Raw genomic sequence first — 22,264 nt, 5'->3', positions numbered from 1 at the left:
ACACCTGCTCCTCGGGCGGACTCCCTGTGCTCGGGACGCCCCTCGGTCCCCGGGAATCGCCGCGCGCTCCGCTACGTCGGACGCCCTGGCCATCTCCGTACCTGTGGTCCTCTGCGCCACCCCGGCGCCCCGGACCTGGCAGACGGCTGCCCTTCCCCCTCCTGCACTCCTAGGATTAGGTGGGCCGCGGCGACCTGGTGCTGGGACGTGCATCGACCTTTCTGCGATGTAGAGCATGGTGTGTGTGGGGGGAGGGTTGCACTTCTAAGGGAGAATAAGTGACGCGTGGGGGTCTCGGGGAGCCAGGGCTCGTGCTTTTGCACCCGCTGCCCGTTGTAATTCCCAGGGACTCACTAGGGCGTCTGCAAAAGCGCACGTGGACTTGGCTGTCCATTCTCCGCGCCCAGGTTGCAGACTTACTTCGCTGCAGGTCCCGAGTTAGCAGGACCCCAGCGAATGCGTCCTCACGGCAAAGCTTTTTGATTTTAAGGGTCAACAATTTGTGTTTCATATATTCTCTCTAGTAACCTTTTCAAACACAGGTTACGTCCGCGACCAAGAACAATAAAAACACTAAAACGGACCATCACTGAGGCATAATTAACCTAGTCGCTCTTAACAAGAGTAATTTTCCCAACCACTTTTGTAGGCCCTTTGTACCCCCTGTACCAAATTCTGTGCGTGCCAGGACAGACTGGCTTCTAGCTAAGGTGCGCACCCGGATCACTTGGAGGAGAGTGGCAATCCCGTCCCGGTGGCGCCCTGGAACCGCTTGGGATGTGCTGGTCTGTGCGTCCACTCGCTCTTCCCGTAGGCGACCAACAGAGGACGCTGGTGGTCCAGGATTGGATTTGAGAAACTTCATGGCTCTTTCACAACTTGTGGATGAGCAGTAGGATCCCAGGAAGACCACCGAGGGAGGAGATTGGTGCGTCTTCGAAGCTAGGTGTTTACTTTAGGTTTCATTTTAGAGGAAATATATGTGTGCGGTTTGCGGCAGGAATAGCAAGTTAAGACCCCCTTCCTCGCACAGCCCACCCAGCCTCCTTCCGGAGAAGCTGACATTCATCATTCCATGAATCTCACTTCCGTACCCGTCGTTCTCTTTCCATATATTTAACTTCACTTTATAAATATGTCTTAATTTTAGTTAAAATGAACCCTCCCTTTCCTATTTGTAGCAAATCAGTCAGTCAATCAATCAATCAATCAATCAGTCATACTGACTTGGGCCTTAACAAAGGAAAAGAGACCAGGGGCTAGAAATATGGAGGGCCCGGCTTCCATGGCAGGCCCTGCCAAGGCTCAGCGGCCCCTGTTTCTTATTAGCTCTCAGGCTACACGTAGACTCAACCCTGTTTACAAATAACCTGTACCCCAATTCTCCCTTCCTCCTGTAAACTTACACCCAAGAATAAGATCTGTGATTTCACTGGAAAATTTAAAGAAACAAAATAAATCTCTCAGGGTTACATTTGTTCTTTAAATAACCACGGAGACCTTGACTGGGAAGTTGGATGCAAGTCCTGTATCAAAAATGATGCTATCCTTTAGTACAGTGTCAGACACAAGCCAGTCTGGTCTCTGGTCGATGTAGCACTTTTGTCCAGCTTTATCTAAAGCTGGATAGTGGACAGAGGGCGCTCAGAAGGAATGCCTTTTGGTAAATGATAAAATAATAAAAAAAAACTAAATAACTCTTTGTTCTTGGTTCTCTTTAGCCCTGCCTGCCTTTGCCCAGTAGCTTGAGCACTTGTTCCCCGTGGCGCTCCTAGGGGGCGCCAGAGCTCCAGGAGTCCACCTGAAACGAAGGCGTTGCAAAGTCGAAGTTACAAGGCAACTTTCAAAATACGTGTTCTTATAATAATGTTTTCTATAGGCTGTCATCACCTGAAGCATGAAATCTTGCAACAGCCAAGTACATCCGTGGCACTGACGTGAAGAGAATTGTGTTTTAATAATTATCCGTTTTCTTTTGACAAAATGGCAAGGGAAAACCCCCCAGAAAGGCATTGTTGCAGGAAGGATTTGGATGGGATAAAATGCGATTCTGTGACATGTTAGCTAATTTTTCAAACTTTTAATTGGTTTTGTGTTTGTGGCTATGAATTGTAAAGTGTTTAGTGGGAAAGACCTTTTTCCCTCTGGGGTAGCATACAACTGTGAAAAGCTGTGAGAGTATGTAACTAGAGGAACAGTCAGGAGGCTGACTGAGTCTTTTGGTACTGACAGAGCCCTGGTGAGGTATCTGATTATAGTTAGACTCTGGGGCCCAGTCTGCTTATCTTACCCAGGCGACACAAATGCACTATTGCTTTGAGCACATTCGCTGTTGATGGCACCCATAGACACATGTGGCTGCCCTCTTCTTTGCTGCCCAGGTAGTCCTGGGGCCTGGAGTCCCCAGGCACTGCTGATGGCAGGTGTCAGTTCTGTTTCCTGGGGTGTGGTTACGGGCGTAAGAGATCTCCACTTGACTTAGGACATCAAGGTCCACACTCCTATGGGCAAATGATGTTGGACACCGAGTTTCCATCACTCAGTGTTAGCCTAAAGCGGGATTTCATCTGGTGTGGGACAGGGTCCTAATTTTTCACTCGTTCAGGTCATCTGCTCAGTAAGCCTTCCAGAGTTACATATTTCATGTTGGAGATGTTTCAGGGACCATCAACTGCCAGTTTCACTGATGTTAATAACATTATAAATGACTTGCTCATAAATGGTCACTGAATACATTTATGTGCCAGCTGCAAAGGTTCACAACTGTCCAAAGACCATAGACCAGACCAGAAGGACAGCACATCTGCCCATGTGGTTAGGAAAAGGTTTAGAGGGGTGATGGCATTTGGATCAAGGCTTATGGGATACAAAGAGGCTGACTGAGGAAAATAGGTAAAGCAACTGTACATGCATGTGCACGTGTGTGTGTGTGTGTGTGTGTGTGTGTGTGTGTGTGTGTGTCTGTCTGTCTCAGGAGAGTTGATCTGTGTGTTGGAAGGACAGGGTTTGGGCTTAGAAAGGACAGTGCTGCCCTTGACACTTGGCTCCTTGTTTTGCAGCGAGTGGGATTCTGAAGTGTGGAAGAGTGGATAAAGTGGAGTAGAGAGGGCTGGAGAGATGGCTTAGCGGTTAAGCATTTGCCTGTGAAGCCTAAGGACCCCGGTTCGAGGCTCGGTTCCCCAGGTCCCACGTTAGCCAGATGCACAAGGGGGCGCACGCGTCTGGAGTTCGTTTGCAGAGGCTGGAAGCCCTGGCGCGCCCATTCTCTCTCTCTCCCTCTATCTGTCTTTCTCTCTGTGTCTGTCGCTCTCAAATAAATAGATAAACAAAAAATATTTAAAAAAAAAAAAGTGGAGTAGAGAAGGGAGCAACCACAGTACTGGACTCCAAAACCTGGAGCTCAGTGCCCCTGAGGGCTGTTGCTGTTGTCTTGGAAAATTTGGAGCTGGATGGCAGGTTTCTGGAGAAAGGGCTTGGACATGTTCTGAAGAGAAGAGAGGACTTCTTGGCAGCTCCTCCCTGGAAGGAAATGTCTGCTTAGTACAATAATGCCATGTTTGAGACCCTTTCCCTCTCAACAATGTCGCTTTCCACCTGAGCACCCACAGCCAGGCCCAGCTTAGCAGTAATTTCCATAAGAAGAACTGGTTTTTTTTTTTTTTCTGTCTCTGGTCATTCTGACAATTTCTCTCTGCCTCCACATCTCACAAACACACAGTGTTAGGAATAGTAAGAGAGGCTAGAGACTTGAGGTAGTGTAAAACTCAGTTTATTCTTGCCTGCTGAATCAGTTCTCTCCTTGCTGGCTTTCTGACACATGGTCCCACATCTTGAGTCTAGGGCATGGTAGGGGGTTGCATGGCATGGTTGGAGAATTGACCTCGGACATGGCGTCACCTGGTGTCTGGGATGTCAAAGCTCACATCCTTGCTCCATCCAGTCACATGAACAAACCTTAAATTAGAAGTTTTATTCTGAAGTGGATCAAAGCTCACAGTCCACCTACTCCCTGTTTGCCTTGTATGTTTTGTTTAAATGTCTACCTGGTTATAATTGATGCCCCCTACAAACTGAAATGAGTCTAATAAGTTGTCTCACTGGCCAATAGGTCTTAGACAGCAGCAAAGAAAATTTGAGAGCCTATGTCATTCAGCCGGTTGGCCCCTTGGGACCAAGATCGGCCCTTCTCCCCACAACAGCTGTGCTCTGTTCTGTGTTCCCTTCACCAAGCTCTCTAAGGCTAGGTGGGAAGGGCGAGACGTCTACTACTCCCCTCTTATGCTACGAAGGCCTTGGAGTACTATCTGCCCACCCGTTTCTCCTCTGCTGGCCATCCAAGAGCATAATCCATAGATTTCATGGTGCATCCTCCACTGAGTTGATAAGTAAACAGATTTTTCTTTTCTACTGGACTGTAACTAACATAGATTACACAGATTTTAAATGCACAGTTAGATGGGTTTGGGCTTATATGTACACTCAGGACCTCAGCATTAAGTAAAGATCATCTCCATCACTTTCAACTCTTCCTGTTCTTTGTTGTCTAGAGTCGTCCTTCCCTCTGCTCTTGTCCTCAGGCTCTGTCTGTCACTCTAGACTATCTCCCCAGTATTTGCTGCCATCTGTAAAAATCAGATTCTCTAATCAAAAGTGAGAGCTCATTCCACTTTTTAACAATTTTGTGTAGTGGATATTTAAATTTTGAGGAATTACCAAAATGCTATTTATCGGGCTAGAGAGATTGTCTAGTGGTTAAGGTACTTGCCTGTGAAGTCTAAGGAGCCAGGTTCAATCCCTCAGGACCCATGTAAGCCAGATGCACAAGGTGGCACATGCATCTGGAGTTCATTTGCAATGGCTGGAGTCCCTAGTGTGCCCATTCTCTATTTCTTTTTCTCTTTCAAATAAATAAATAAAATATAAAGATTTTAACAATAATGCTATTTTTATTAATCATACTTTTGGTACGGCATATAATTTTTTTCTTGATTAAGAGTCAGTAAGGGTCTAGCCTATAATTTTTTCTATAAAGCTTATAGGCTTAGCTTTCATATTTGGGTTGACATCTATTTTGAGTTAATTTTTAAATAAAATGTGAGCTAAATTGAAATTACATGGATGTTGCATTTTCAGCACCATTTGCTAAAAAGATTTTCTCCACCGGCTTGCCTGCATGTCATTGTTGAAAACTAGCTTTCTATATATGTGTGGATATATTTCTAAATTCTATATTACACTGTACTCTAATGTGTTATGCCATTTATATCTATGTAGAAATATCATAATATTTTCACTATTGTAGCTGAATTATAAATGTTAAAGTTGTGTTAGTCTTCTCAAGATATCTTCCCTTTTAAAATTTTTAATTAGGGCCAGAGAGATAGCTTAGCAGTTAAACACTTGCCTGTGAAGCCTAAGGACCCCCATTCGAGGCTCGATTCCCCAGGACCCATGTTAGCCAGATGCACAAGGGGGCACACGCGTCTGGAGTTCGTTTGCAGAGGCTGGAGGCCCCGGGTGCCCATTCTTTTTCTCTCTCTATCTGTCTCTTTCTCTGTCTGTCACTTTCAAATAAATAAAGAAAGAAAAATAAACAATATTTAAAAAATAAAAAAATTAATTAGCTTACATAGTTCAGGTTCCTTTATGGTATTTTGATATAAACCTAAATTTAGTTAAACCTCTTCTCTTCCCCCATCTCCCTCCCATTGAGCCTCACTTAAACTCGTCTGCCCTCAGTATCCCCTTCTACTTTCATATCACACATGATCTGTTCCTCTCCCAAACTCTCCTCCTTAAATCCTCCTTTTCCTTTTATAAGATTTTCTTAGATCTTTGATATTCCACAAAAATTTTGGTACTAATATTTTAGTTTCTACAGAAAAGGGCACCAGAATTTTGATCAGGTTTATCCTGGTTATAGAAATCACTTTGGGATGAACTACCTTTTTTATTACAGTTCTGAGTCCTTAAATACCTGAATATAGGATGTACAACTGTTTCTTGTTTTTTTTTAAAGAAGTATTTTTATTTTATTTTTTTCCAGTATTAGAGTTATTTTTTTAAAAAATTATTGGTATTTTTATTTATTTATTAGAGAGAGCAAGCATGCACTAGAGCCCCTTGCTATTGCTAATGAATTCCCGACATGTGCATGCCTTTGTGCATCTGGCTTTCTGTCAGTACTGAGGAGCTGAACCTGGCTGGCAGGCTTTGCAAGCAAGTGCTTTTTTACCACTGAGCCACTTTCCCCATCCATGTAACCATTTTTATTTATTTATTTATTTTGCATTGTTTCACTTCTCTCAGGAACATTTGTGTAGTTTTTAGTGTGTCTAAGTTGGGAACTTCTTTTGTCAGACACATTATGAACTGTCATTTTGGGGTGTTATTTTAAATATATTTTACATTTGAATTTATAAGTATGCATTATTACTATATAAAAGCAGAGTTGATTATGGAACCAGGTGTGTGGTGGTGCATGTTTTTAATCCCAGCACTCAGAACGCCAAGGTAGGAGGATCACTATGATTCTGAGGCCAGCCTGAAATTAATTCCAGGTCATCCTGGCCTTGACTGAGATCCTCCTTCAAAACTTAAAAAAATAAAAAGGTTGAGGGATATTAATATGTATTCTGAAATATGAAAAACTCACAAATTAATTATATTAGTTGTATTATGGATTATGTTACCTGTGGATAAACATAGTTGTACTTAATTTTGTCATTTCTGGATGTCTTTTATTTTCTTTTTCTCAGTTCTCTGACAAGAACTTCTAGTACAATATTTATTAGTAATGCATTGAGTAGTTCCCAAAAGATATTTTGAAGTGCTATCCCCATGTGAATGTGATATTATTTGGTGCCGCATCTTAGCAGATGCAATTAGTTAAGGCATGGTGATTCTAGTTAACGGTAACCTCTAAACACAATAAGTGACATCTTTTAAAGGAGAGAAAAAGATTTGCAGACACACTGAGGAAAGGAAGCCACAGCAAGAGGCAAGATGGCAACAGGTGGCTGGGGAATGTTCAGGATCACCAACAATTCCCAGGAGCCAGGAAGAGGCCCTGAAACTTCAGAAGGAGCAGGGCCCTGCCACCAACCGGATTCCAGATGTTTGTCCTTCAAAACTGTGATAGAATAGCTTTGTGGGTTTTTTTATCTCAAGTTTTCTACTCTGGTCATTTGTTATACCAGTCTTAAGGAACTAGTATTTGTGGCAATTTCAACCACAATTTAGATACAAAATAGTTCCATGTACCCAAATCCTCTCTTGTGTTAACATTTTTTAAAACTAAAAATCTTTATAAACATTTACATAATCCCCTCTTACCACCCTTCTCTGTGCCTCTTCCATGACTTTCCCTCCACTGAATGCCCTTTTCTTTCCAACTATTCTCTCTTCTGTTTTGATATCTTTTACTTGTTTTGCCCTTTTCCATCATCCATGACATGTTCATGGGCTCAATATCATTTGGGTCTTGTGTGGGGAACTATAGCCTCCGTGAGGTTATCAACAAGATGACCAGTCACTTTGTAAGACAGTTCCAAAACATGTCAACCTATCCTTTGTTTCTTGCATTCTTTTTGCCACCTCTTCTTCAGTGGCCCCCAAACCTTGGAGGGTGTGATAGAGATGTCTCATTTAGTGCTGAACACTAAAGTGCTTTGATGATTTTTGAGTCTCTCCAGTAGTCACAGCATTTGCAAGGAAAAGCCTTTCTATCCAATTGTGAAAATAGTACTTCTCTATTAGCATAAATATGAATATTTAGAGGGCAATTTCATGGATACAACATACCCATTTACCAAAAACCAGTAGCAGTTTCTCCCCAGGTGCCTATGAACTTCAAAGTCATTAGCTTTTCACTGGGTTTTTAGCCTCAGGTATGGCTGCTGTCCTGTGGAGTGAACCTCAGATCTAAGCAGGGAGTGATTAGTACACCCATAGCAGACATGCCATTGTTGTGCCAGGGGGCACATCTTTCCAGGCTTGCCAGTAAAGCTTGCAGAGTCTGCTTTGATCAAAGCTCCATAAAAAGTATCTTCTTTCTTTTGTGTGTGTGTGGGTGTGAGCACGTTTATGTGTTTGTATGTGTAGAGATGTGTATGGGTGCATGTGCACATGCATGTGAAGTTCTGATCACATACCTTTCTCAGTCACAATCCACCTTGTTTTTCATTGAACTATTTTATTAACAATTTTCAAACATGTAAATAATGTATCTTTATCCCATTCCCCTCCCACTAACTTCTGTTGTTGCCACACCTCTGTCCTAACTCCACCGAATCCCTTCTTCTGGTGAGTTCTTCTTATTTTGATGTCTTTTGTTTTGTCCTGCCTTTGTCATCCATGTTAAAATGTTGCTGGGCGCAATACTGTGTAAGTCTGTTGCAGGTTGCTGCAGCTACTGAGGATTCATGAATGCAATGGCAACTTCATGTCCAGAAGATTTCTGTTTCAAAGCACTACTCCCTATCACCTGGCTCCTACATTCTTATGCCTCCTCTTCCCCAAGCTCCCTAACCTTTGGAAGGCATGGTAGAGAGGTCTCATTTAGTGATGAACACTCAAAAGCCACTTAGGACTTTGACTGGTTTTGTATATCCACAGTAGTCACCACTATCTGCAAAAAGAAGTTTTTCTGTCCGAAAGTGGGAATAAACATAAATATTTAGAGGGCAATTTGATGGACACAACTCATCCCTTTAGTCAAAGAAGAGTACTAGCTTTCCCCTAGGGTCTATGATTTTATCAGCCAGAAGCTTTTGAATAAATTTTAGTACCAGGCATGAATTCCCTCCCAAGAAGTGTGCCTCAAATCCAATCAGAGAGCAAATGATTACCCCATAACTGTTGTTCCAGTTGCCTTTACATTGTGGGACAAACACCCCACCAGAAGCAGCTTATGAGAGGAAAGGATTTATTTCAGGTTTACAGATTCTAGGGGAAACTTCATCATGAAAGAAGAACCTGGCTCATGTCGTCATCCACAGCAGAGAGAAGAAAGCCAACACCAGCGAGCTCAGTTTGGTTCTCGACACACCTTTTAGGGCTGTACTCACAATCTGCCCCCAGTGACGTGCCTCTTCCAGCAAGCTCTACCTGCTGGAAACCTAAGTAGGAAGCTCAATCTTAATCAAAAATACTTCAAAAAAAAAATACTTCAAGCATGAGGGGCTAAGGAGGCCTGAGAATGATTCCATATAAATCAGATCCCATGTAAAACATCTGGGCATGGCTACATACGTCTGTATCTTATGTTTGCTTTCCTTCATCATCCACAACAGCATGTTGATGGGCTCAATATTGTGCTGGTAATGATAGCCACTGTGAGGCCATGAGACTAATGGCGTTCGTGTACCTGGAGTACAGCCTGCTAAAGCATTCTTCCCCATCCTCTGGCTCTTACATCCTTTCAGCCTCCTTTTCTGCAATGCTCCCTGAGCCTTGATGGTTTTGACAGTAGATGTCTCATTTGATGCTCAGTGTTTAACTGTCTCTTCTCCTCAGCACTTTGATGAGTTTGAGTTTCCCCAGTAATCATGACCATCCGCAAAAAGAAGGTTCTTTGATCAAAGATGAGAGCAGCATACTATATGAGTATAAGCGTGACTATCTAGATGGCAATTTGATGAGCATAATATAATATATCCATTTATCTAAGCAACATTTAGCTAAACAGCACCTATAACCCCCAATTCATAGGATTTTGATTAGGTGTCCAGCATGAGTTACAAATTCCCTTCTGTGAAATGGGCCTCAAATCCACTCACAGAGCACTTGGTTACCCCCATAGTAGACATGCCACTCTTGCAACCGAGGATACATCTTGCCTGTCTGGTGCTTGCACAGTTCACAGGTTCACTGCTGCGTATGGCTATTGTAATCGCCTTTCCCAGCAGCCTGCATAACACTTGCCAGCCCTATGGTAGATACCCAGTAAGGAGAAGGCTTCTAGGTTAGTGCCTGCTTGATTTCTCAGTGTCTAGCTTGTGGTGTCTTTAGCAATAGGGTCTTACAGTCTACATCGTGTGGGGAGCTAAGAGAATTGGCAGTATTTTGTATTGTTTTGAAGGCCTCATGGGGCCGCATGGACTGATAACAAACTGAGAGGATTCCCATACCTGGCCAGGTGAAGATTTTGTGACTTCCCTCCTCCATCTGTCAAAGAGTTGTCAATAGCTCTGTTACTATTCCCGTAGACCTTGTGTTATAGTATTGTTGTGCTCCAAAGTTTCCACAGTTCCTGGGCTATTGTTCTCTTCAAGATGACTTCATGATCTGCCAGGAGGAAAAAATACCGTACAACATGGCTACATAGAAAATTCCAGGGCATCCTAGGAAACTTAGTGAGACCCTGACTCTAAAATAAAACGAAATAATGACTTATAGATGATTTGCTTCTAAGACCTTGGGACACAGTGTAGAAATGTACAATGTAGAGACAAGCTCCACTGAGTCTTCCTTGTGACTCCACACAGCTCATAGTGATTTTCATAAAATACAGTTTCTTTGTTGCTTGAATGTGAATACTTGGTCCCTGGCTGTTAGTGCTGTTTGGGAGAGTTGTGGACCTTCCGGAGGTGGAGACTTTCTGGAAGCAGTGGGTCGTTGGGGGTGGCCCCTGAGATCTTATAACCTATTTCTACTTCCTGTTCATTTTCTGCTTCCTGGCTGAAACGTGATGTCCTGGCCTGACATGCCATCCTTTCAGTAATGGATTATATCTTCTCATAATGCAAGCCAAAATGAACTTTTTCCTTCCTTAACTTGCCTCTGGTCAGGTATTTGTTCACAACAATTAGAAAGTAACTAATACAGAAGGTTAGACCTGAGAAGTAGAGCTGCTGTTATGATAAACCTGACCATGTGGTTCATAGGACTTTGGAATTCATTTCCTGGAGGAATGTGAAAAGAAGTTTAAACTTTGGGACAGAACATTAAAAAAAACACCAACAACACTTTGAATGCTGTAAGCAGAGTATAGGGAGGCATCCTAGAGGGAGTTTTGAAGACCAGAATGGTTACAGAAGCACAGGTGGTGGGGACGTGGCTCATGAGACTTCTGAGGGGATCAAGGACTCTACAGGGTATTGAGCTACTGACAGTTCATGTTATGTTCTGGCAAACAAACTGACTGTATTTACACCCATAAGACCATAGGTACAGTCAAATTTAAAGTCAGTGGACTAATTTGTTTGACAGAGAAAATTGGCAAAATCCAGGTGTGGTGTGGATTTTATTGACTTCTTACCAATTCTTCATTGGAAGGCAGTAACGAGTAGAGCCAAAGGATATGAAAAAATGTGCCATTTGGTGATGAAAGTATCAAGTTTGAAATTTCCACAGTGAGCATGCTGGTGTTCAAAAGGCTGTGATTGTTAACATTAGTACCAGTAAAGAAAATATGTTGATTTGTACTGGGAAAGTAGGAATGGTGCTTTGAGGGCAAGACCCCTCCAATTGAAGGTTTTAGCTTGTGAGGACCAAAATTCTTGTAAAATTCTTGTAAAAGAACAAGGCCTGAAGGGGTTCTCTTCTCAAATATAGCTTCCTGGGAGAATGTTTTCACAGATCAAGCAAAAGTGATAAGAGCATTAATCAATGGGTATAAACATATACATTTAGGAAGTTATTTTATGGGCTTAACATATCCATTTAGCCCGAGAGTAGTGGCGGCTTCCCTCTAGGGCCCCTGTTCTTCCAATTTGTAAGCTTCGGACACACTTTTCAGGACCAGGCATGAATTCTGTCCCAATGGAGTTGGCCTCAAACAAACAAACAAACCCCTATTAAATCCAATCAATTGGCTTTAGGACTTTTCTGGTGGAGTCTTTAGGTTCTCTTAAATACAGAAACGTATCCCATGAAAATAAGGCTTCTTTGACTTCTTCCTTTATAATTTATATCAATTTTGTTTCTTTCCCTTGCCTTGTTGCTTGAGCTAAGACTTTGAGTACTGTGTTAAGTAGAGGTGGGGAGAGTACACGCTGGATCTCAGTGGAAAATCTTCAAGGCTTTTTCCATCTTGTATGATGGTTGGCTTTAGGCTTATTGTATATAGCCTTAATTGTGTTGAGAAATGACCATCTATCCCTAGTCTCTCCAGAGATTTTAATCATAAGGGGTGTGTTTCATTTTGCCAAAGGCTTTTTCTGCATTTATTGAGTTGGTCATGTGAATTTTGTTCTTAAGTCTGCTTATGTGATGTATTATACTCATTGATTTCTATATGTTTATCCATCCCTGAATACCTACAACAAGAACCTACTTGATTGAAATAGCTGATATTTTTAAAATATTTTCTTGAATTAGATTCACCAGTATTTGATTGATAATTTTTCCACCTTAGTTTATCAGGGATATTTGTCTGCAATTTTCTGTGTCTCTGTCTAGTTTTGCTATTAACAGAATGCTAGCTTCATAGAATGAGTTAAGGAACATTACCTCTTTTTCAATTTTATGAAATAATTTGAGATGCTGTGGTTTCAAAGATTATACAAAGCTTTGATAGAATTATTCAATGAACCCATATGGTCCTGGGCATTTTTTTCATTTTGGGGATTTTGATTACTGCTGCAATACTATTATTTGTTATAGCTCTACTTAAATTTTTTTTGTCTCTTCTTGGTTTAACTTTGGTAGATCATATGTGTCAAGAAATTGATCCAGGGGCTGGAGAGATGGCTTAGTGGTTAAGCGCTCACCTGTGAAGCCTAAGGACCCTGGTTCGAGGCTCGGTTCCCCAGGTCCCACGTTAGCCAGATGCACAAGGGGGCGCACGCGTCTGGAGTTCGTTTGCAGTGGCTGGAAGCCCTGGCGCGCCCATTCTCTCTCTTTCCCTCTATCTGTCTTTCTCTCTGTGTCTGTCGCTCTCAAATAAATAAATAAAAATGAACAAAAATATTAAAAAAAAGAAATTGATCCATTACTCTTGTATTTTCCTGTTTGGTGGGATCTAGCTTTTGAAATATGTTAGGATTATATTTCATTCATCCATCTGTTTGGGTCCTCTTTGATCTCATTCAGGATTTCAACATTTTGTAACACATTCTTTTTTTTTAATTTTTAAATTTTTATTAACATTTTCCATGATTATAAAAAAATATCCCATGGTAATTCCCTCCCTTCTCCCTGACACTTTCCCCTTTGAAATTCCATTCTCCATCATATTACCTCCCCATCTCAATCATTGTACTTACATATATACAATATCAACCTATTAAGTACCCTCCTCCCTTCCTTTCTCTTCCCTTTATGTCTCCTTTTTAACTTACTGGCCTCTGCTACCAAGTATTTTCCTTCTCATGCAGAAGCCCAATCATCTGTAGCTAGGATCCACATATGAGAGAGAACATGTGGCGCTTGGCTTTCTGGGCCTGGGTTACCTCACTTAGTATAATCCTTTCCAGGTCCATCCATTTTTCTGTGAGACAAAGAGGGAAGGGGAGAAAGCGAGAGAGAGAAGGAAAGAGAGAAAGAGAGAGAGAGACTGGGTGTGCCAGACCTCTAGCACCTGCAAACGAAGTCCATATGCATGCACCACCTTGTGCATCTTGCTCATGTGGGTCCTGGAGAATCTAACCTGGGTCCTTTGGCTTTGTAGACAAGTACCTTAATGGCTAAGGCATCCCTCCAGCCCACCTCTTCTTTCTTATTTCTGATCTTATTGATTAGGGTCTTCTCTCTCCTTACTTTGTTTAATTTGGCTAAAGGTTTGCCAGTCTTGTTTATCTTTTTAAAGACCCAACTCTTCTTTTTCACTGATGCCATTAATTCTTTTCTGAATTTCTTTCATTGATTTCTGTCCTCATCTTGATCATTTCCTTGTGTCTGATACTTTTGCAATTAGTTTTTTCTTGTTTTCCCAAAGTCTTTAGGTGGATCATTGAGTTATTTATTTGGGATCTCTCTGTTTTTGTAATTCAGCCACTTAGAGCTACAAACTTTCCTCTCATGACTGCCTCTATCATGTCCTATAGGTCTTGGTTTGTTGTGTTTTCATTTTCATTCAGTTTTAAGAATATTTTGATTTCCTTCTTGATTTCTTCAATGAGCGATTGATTGTTCAATAGGATGTTGTTCAGCCTCTAAGAGTTTGTGTATTTTCTGTAGTTTCATTTGTTATTAATTTCTAGCTTTATTGCATTGCGGTTAGATAAAATATTAGGAGTTATTTCACTTTTCCTAAATTTGTTGAGACTTGTTTTGTGTCCTAATATATGATCTATTTTAGAAAAACTTTCATGGGATGTTAAGAAGAATGTATATTCTCTGGTGTTTGGATAGAATAGTCTATGAATGCCTTTTAGGTCCATTTGATGTATGATGTCCTTAACTCCCTTGTTTCTTGCTAACATTCTATCTAGATGACCTGTGTATTTGTGATAGTGAGGTATTGAAGTTGTCTACTATTACTGTGTTGGGACGTATCTCTGATTTTCTATCTAGTAGATTTTGTTTGTTTTATAAAATTATGTATACCTGTGTTTGGTGCGAGTATGTTTCCATTGAAAATGTCAGCTGTTATTCTGATGAGCTTCACTTTGCATGTGATGAGATGTTTTGAATCTCCCAGTACTCTTTCTTTACTCTGTGTATTTAGTGTCTTGACTATGAGGTGATGTGGGGAATTTCTTTTCTGATCTAGTGTATTTGGTGTTCTTATGCCTCTTGTTCTTAGATTGGCATCTCTTTCCTTGGATTGGGGGAAATTTATTTATTTATTTATTTGAGAGAGACAGACAGAGAGATAAAGAGGGAGGGAGAGAGAGAGAGAGAGAGAATGGGCATGCCAGGGCCTCCAGCCACTGCAAATGAACTCCAGATGCTTGCGCCCCCTTGTACATCTGGCTTACGTGGGTCCTGGGGAATCAAGCTCAAACCAGGGTCCTTAGGCTTCACAGGCAAGCACTTAACTGCTAAGCCATCTCCTCAGCCTGGAAATTTCTTCAATATTTTCATTAATAATATTTTCCATGCGATTGGCCTTGTATGCCCTTCTTCTCCTGGTGTGCTCCCAGCGCAGACATGTTGTCTTTTCAGTGTTGTTGCGCATTCCTCTCACTTCTATTCATGCCTTTCTTTTAAACTTCTCATTGATTTTGATTGTGACTAATCAATCAAATTCCTCTTCTTTGTTTTCAGGGCCTGATATTCTGTATTCTACTTGCTCCAGTCTATTGGTGAAGCTTTCTGTGGTATTATTTATTTGGCATGCATTAAAAAAAAATCCAATTTGATTTCATCTTGGTTTTTGTTTTCGTTTAGATTTCTAATTTTTGGGTTTCATTTTCATTTCCTGGTAATATTTCCTTATTTAATCCATCTGTTTGTGTCCTTCTTGAACATATTCAGTATTTCATTTATGCATTTATCTGTCTTTCTTGAGTTCTTTTCTTTTCTTTTTTTTTTTTTTTTTTTTTTGGTTTTTCGAGGTAGGGTCTCACTTTAGCTCAGGCTGACCTGGAATTCTCTTTGTAGTCTCAGGGTGGCCTCAAACTCACAGTGATCCTACTACCTCTGCCTCCCAAGTGCTGGGATTAAAGGCATTCACCTGGCTCTTGAATTCTTTATGCATATTTATAATCATTCTTTGAGTTTTTTTCTGGAGGTTCCTTAGGCAATGCTTATGGATGCCCTCTGCTATGGGCTTGTATTTGTTGAGGAAGACATATTGGCTTGGCTTTTCCTGTTACAATTAGTTACCCATCTGGAAATAGTTCTTTGTCAGAAAGCTCTTTCACAAACACCTGTGTTAATTGAGTACTTGGAACAATGCTTATTGTTTCTTGATTTCTGCCTGCATTTTCTCTGGTTTGTGGTGCGTGGAGTTCAGTCTTGGAGCTACTTGGTTCTGCTTCATGGATGAGGTCATTTAATTCACTTGCAGCTGTGCTGGAGCTTACACTTGGCTCCCAGCCCACATGGGTGATCTTTGGTGCCTCCACTCTTGCCATGCTGGGAAGAGGATTGCTGACTGGAACCTGACTGATGGAACACAGCTGGGGTTCTGGCCCCACTGGAGGTCAGAGTGTGCCCATAGGGAGGAGGGAAGAGGATTCTTAGCAGGGTCCAGCAGCCTGAACTTGAGCACCCTATACCAAAACCTATCTTGTTCACGGTGGCAGGTCCTGTGTCCCAAGTAGAGTGAGTGGAGAGGGGCTTCTAAATGAATCATTTGCTGGACCTTACCAATGTCAGTCCCATTCAACATGGCAGTTTCAGTGTGTCATACATGGAAAAGGAATCATGGTTTCTAAAGAGATCTGGCATTTAGATATCCTTTCATCTCCTAGATGGCCTGCTTTGGGACCAAGAAGATAAGCCTGCCTGCCCAGCAGGTCACATCACATGGTCACTGCCTCTGTGATCTGGCTGTGATGTCTTGCCACCCCCATTCCCAACAGAAGTCGGGTCAGTTTATGAAGAGGGGGAATGAAGGAGAAATTTTCTGATTCTGGAAATTACATGGTTAATTTAGAAATTATATACTTTATTGAGGATTATCTCTGGAAGTTCAACCAGAAAAGCTGTGGCCAAGGCAGTTCACAGCTGGCTTCTGCACCCAGCTTACCCTGTTCTTTCAACACAAGTTTTTTTTTTTTTTTCAGTTATTGCTAAGAAACTTTCAATAGACAATCAGTCAGCTGAGGGCACTTTCAATTATAGGTAGAGACATCCCCAACATCCTTAACACTACCCTGAATTCAGTTGAGTTCACACTTTGGGGCTTTCACCCAGTCCCGGTTGGGTCCTGTCTTACTTGTAATTAAGCCTGCATGCTGTGTCTTTCTTTGCTATAATTTTGATTCCTGTACAGTAAATTTTACTGCATTCATTGTTCTCACTTTTTGGATTGTCTTGTGGCCTGAGAATGATAAACTAGCTGAACTTTGGCCCCATTCCACTGAGGGCCCTCCCCAGAGGGGTTGTCAGTGTTCTCTCTGGGGTCATGAATACTCCAGTCTCCATAGGAGGGACCAATGCCTCACAGTACATATTTCTACCCTGTAGCTCTTACATTCTTTCCATCTCTCCACAATGTTGCCTAAGCCTCAGAGAGCATGATATTAGTCTCCTTTAGTGTCTCACTCTCAGCAGCCTCTGATTTTCTGCTTTGATGAGTTTTGAGTCTCCTCAGCATCTACTGCCATCTTCCTGAAGGAGGTTCTCAGGCTGGCAGTGAGAACAGCACTCATATTTAAGCCACCACTTCCTCTTTAGTGCTTCCTGGACACTGAAAGATATGGTAGAGATGACTCATCTTAGTCTAGGTGGCCAGTTTCTTTTCTTGTATTGCTTGAACTTGGGTCTCCCCAATATTCACTGAATCTGTGAAAAACCGATTCTCTAACCAGGAATGAGAGCAGCATGGATCAATGGAGATAAAAAGAGACATTTAGAAGAACTTTTTGATGGGTGTACCTTCTCTTTTTAGCCAAAGAACAGTGGAAGGAAGCTTCCTTCTAGGATTTATACCATCCAAGCCCTAACTTGGTTCTCAGTAACATGTATGAATTCTCTCCCACTGAGAACATCTCATATCTAACAAGAATCTTAAAGGATGTTCATTGAGCTGGAATGATGGCCTAGCAGTTAAGGAGTTTGCTGGCGAAGCCAAAGGACTCAGGTTTGCTTCCCCAGTACCCATGTAAAAGCTGGATGCCCAAAGTGGCACACGTGTCTGGAGTTAGTTTGCAGTGGCTAGAGGCTTTGGCAATTCCATTCTCACTATCTGCCTTTCTCTTTTAAATAAATAATTTTTTTTGAAAGATGTTCAATATCTTTAGCCATCAGGAAAATACAAATTAAAAGTACTCTGAGATTCAATCTCACTTTAGTCAGAATGGCTGTAATACAACAATCAGATGACAACAAGTTATGGTGCAGGTGTTGGGGTAAAGGAACCCTCATCGACTCTTGGTGGGAGTGCAAACTTGTAAATCAGTATGGAGGTTCCTTAAAAATCTTCAAATAGATTTGCTGTTGACCCAGATATGTTACTCCTCAACATATACCCAGAGACTCTACTCTTTACCATAGAGCTACTTGCTCAACCGTTTGTTGCTGCTCTATTCACAATTGTTCAGAAATGGCATCCCAGATGCCCATCAACTGATGAATGGATAATTAAGTTATAGTACATATTCACAACAAAATTTGATCAGTGATAAGGAATAATTAAACTATGAAATTTGAAGGAAAATAGATGGAACTGGAAAAAATCATACTAAGTAAGGTAACACAGATAGACAAATACAATGTCTTTCTCATATATTATATAACATGGAATAGTTTAATTTGTTTATAAGTTAGCGTAAGCATCAATACCATTCATTAGGAAGCTATATTGAGGCTTGGAGAGAGAAAGCACTGAGGGAGAAGAGGAGAGGACACTTGACAGGCAAGGGAAGGGGTAGATTATAGGGGATGAGAGGACCTGACGGGAGAGTGGGGCACAGGAAGCAGGGGGTGGGGAGATACACAAAACAAATGAAATCATGAATCAGTTCCACAGATAGCTTCCTCTTGGTTGGCTAATTTGCAGGTATAACTCTTTTAATAAAAGAAGGGTGGTGGATTGGTTTGGGCAGAAGCACCATGTATGGGTGTAGAAAGATTTACCCTAAAACCATAGGCTGTTGTTGGTAAATGTAAGTGCTAGAATTGGGTTACCCTCCACAGTGAGCTGTTGGTCAGGCAGGTTCATGAAGCCCCCAAAATAATACATGCCATTGCCAAAGTACTTGATTACCCACCATACATAAAATGTTAAGTCCCTATTGCTGAGCACATCACAGGCTGCATCACAAGATATTGAGAGATCATGCTAGAGCTGAGGTGAAAGCTGGCTTCTTCCTGGATGGCTCTCATAGTACTGGACAATGCTGTGTGAGCTTCTGGGGTATAAAGGTCACCAACAGTGTGAACAAGCAGTGGGTTTTGTAAGCTGCAGAATCAACCAGCCAGGCAAGTGTGCATACTGGTGCAGTAGTGGCACACAGGCTATGTATGAGGGTAAACAACTGCTCACTGATTGGAAATGAAGAACTTTTGAAGTCCTGGGAAACCATGCTGACAGGCTGAGCCTCAATCACCTTGTCTCTTCCTCCTTAACCAATTTTACACCCTTGTGGCTATCAGGCCCTCTTCATGTGCAGTTTCTATAGCAGTTTTTAGGTCCACTCTCTGGTCTTCTTATTCTGTTTGAGATGCTTGAGGAGTCTCCACCTTCTCCATTTCAGTCATGTGGATCTATGCTGCTTCCTCAGTGAGGTGAAATTCTTTTTTTTTTTTTTTTTTTTGAGGTAGGGTTTCACTCTGGCTCAGGCTGACCTGGAATCCACTATGTAGTCTCAGGGTGGCCTTGAACTCACAGCTATCCTCCTACTTCTGCCTCCCGAGTGCTGAGATTAAAGGTGTGTGTCACCACACCCAGCTTGTATGGTGAAATTCTTAATAAATCTTGTCCTATTTCCAAGACCCAAGAAAAGATTAATTTTAGTTGCTATGACTTTCTGGTTTCTAGTCTTAACTTCTGGGGATGGAAGGTTCTCATAGGTTTTATACCTAGTGTATAATTTCTTTTCTGTATGCAGTGTGGAGACCAATACTTATCACCTTCCTGTCTTTTCCACACACTTTCCTTTAGGTGACTTCTCCTTCATTTTTTTCTTCCTTTATTTTTTTACCAATAATTCATACTTATGTGAAATTATGTAGAAAGTCAGATAAGTATAATTAGGAAACTAGGAAATATTCTATTAGAGTCTGTTGGAAAGTATTCTTTTAGAGTCTGTATGACAATCAGAAGTAGAGCCAGAAAGATGTAGAAGCTCACAAGCAGCAGCAACAGCAGAGACTTTGTCTCAAAAGGTGGAAGGAGAAAAGAAACATCTTTAGAGTGACCTTTCACATCTACACATGAATCATGGCACATGTGCACATACATACATATCATATACATGGGTGCATGCATGCATACATACACACAAGTAAGTAATAAAAATAGAATGTTTAAAAAAGCCTTGATTAGGAGATATCATCTGAATCTCCTGTTAGGGACTGATGCAACTGGTGACTAAAAGATGAAGCCAGGGCTCATTTGCCATTCAAAAAATCCAAGAGCCCTTACGAAATAAACTTAACCTGTTCTATTAATAGTGCAATAAATACTAGATGAGATGGTGTTAGTTTACAATAGGGCTTGCTGAACATGTCAATTCCACTGTTCAGACCTACTTCAAGGAACACAGGGTAGAGAACAGATGTTTCAAATATTAATACTTATTGAAATATGTTTTCATGCTTGCTAACACAACAGCCAAACTTCAGTCCATAGATCAGAGGGTAATTTCCATTGTTAAATTTTGTTATGTAAAAAATACAGTTAGTATATAAAAAGCACAGTTCATAAAGTTACAACTTTCATAAACAGTGGTTCTTGTGATGGATCAGAAGTTCTGGAAGGGCTGAAGATATGGTAGACATGCCAAGAGCGTCAGAAGTGGAGCCTGTAGATGTGATTGAACTGTGCCACGCCCTCAGGATGAAAGAATTGAGTAGGCGGGGATTGATTCTTCTGGATGAGCAAAGAAAGTGGTTTCTTGGGATGGAAACCTTTCCGGGTGGAGGTGCTCTGAACACGGTTGAAAAGACATCAGAGGGTTAGAACACCACACCAACGTAGCCGATAAAGCAGCATCGGCTGTGAGGGACTTACTCCACGGCAAGGAAGCTGCTTTCTGACAGCACTGCCTGCTGCACAGAGGCGGTTCATGAAAGAAAGTCAACATGGCAAAATTGTCCAAGAAACTGCCACACAGACTCATCCTTCAGTAACCACCAGCCTGATAGCCATCAACACCGAGGCAAGATCTCCTACAGAAAGACGATTTGCTGAAGGCTCAGAGGATCATTGGCATTTTCAGCAATATTTAAAAATTATATACATTTTTTTAGACATGTGCCATTTGAAACTTAATAGATTCTTGTATAGAACAAATGCAATGTTTATATGTGTTTCGAAATTTAAAAAAGTCATGTACCTCACTTTATTGATACTTTATCACAATGCTGCAAAAACAGATATGAAATATCTCCAAAATCTGCCTGTAGTATGTAGTATATAAATTCTATAACAAGTAAGTTATGAGAATTTTATGGATGAGGAATCTGAAGGTGTGTCTCAGATGGGCACCACTGGCAACTGGGTCTGTTCTAATATTTCCCATCCTTGAAGTATGATCTGTTCTCCACCCTATGTTCTGCCTTCATTAGTGTGGTGGTCTGAATTAGGTGTCCCCCACAAACTCGTGTGCTCTGAATGCTTGGTTCTCATTGCAATTTGGGAGGTGGAGTGAGTCTTGCTGGAGGAAGTGTGCTGTTGGGGGGTGGAACTATGGGTAAAGTTTGGCTCATTCTCCTGCTGTGGTTTTCCACCTACTGTGGCAGAGAGGATGTCCAGCCTCTGCTCATGCCAAGCTTTCACCTGCCATCATGAAGTTTCCCTTCTAGACTAAAAGCTAAAATAAACACTTTCCTTTCTTTGTCTGCTTCTGGTTGGGTGTTTCGTGTCAGCAACGAGAAGGTAACTACAATAGTTGAGTTTTATTTAAGTAACTTTTCAATTCAGGATTTTTTTTTTAGCTAAATAGATGTATGAATTGTGCTCTTGCTTTCTGAATTTATGTCCTTCGATAAAAGAAAGCCAGGTGTTATACAGAGCTGTATCTGGTGAGGTATTCAAAGTCAAGGAGTTGATAGAAAACCTGGAAGGATAAGAGGAGGATGTTCCAGACAAACAGTGCAAACCATAGACCCCAACAACAAAGACAAGCTTCCAGTGCTGTGTGGCATGCCAGCTCTTTAAAGAGTTAGGTAGAACTGCTGTTTGACGAAATCCCATTTCCCTCATCCATAAAATTTTCATTTTCCATGAGGCAATGGAAAAGACTTATAATCTGAGATTCTATTCTTATTCTATTTAAATAACCTTTCCCAGGTATTGTGCTTGAGTGAGTGAGTGTGTGTGTGTGTGTGTGTGTGTGTGTGTGTGTTTGTGTGTATGCACACTTGAGTAGATAGTTGGAGCATGAGTATGTGTTCGGGAGTGGCTGTGCAGCCAAGTGTGAGGGGATGTTAGGCAGAAGCAAATTCACATTTTGCTATTTTATCACTTGTATTTCAACAAAATATTAACTGAAGCCATAAGGAAGCAATAATTGTCAAGCCTGGCTGCATAAAAGCATCAATT

This window comes from Jaculus jaculus, chromosome 16 (genome assembly GCF_020740685.1).
Source record: "Jaculus jaculus isolate mJacJac1 chromosome 16, mJacJac1.mat.Y.cur, whole genome shotgun sequence".
Lineage (NCBI taxonomy): Eukaryota > Metazoa > Chordata > Mammalia > Rodentia > Dipodidae > Jaculus > Jaculus jaculus.
The sequence above is the reverse complement of the archived record's forward strand: the minus strand, read 5'-3'. Positions refer to the sequence as shown.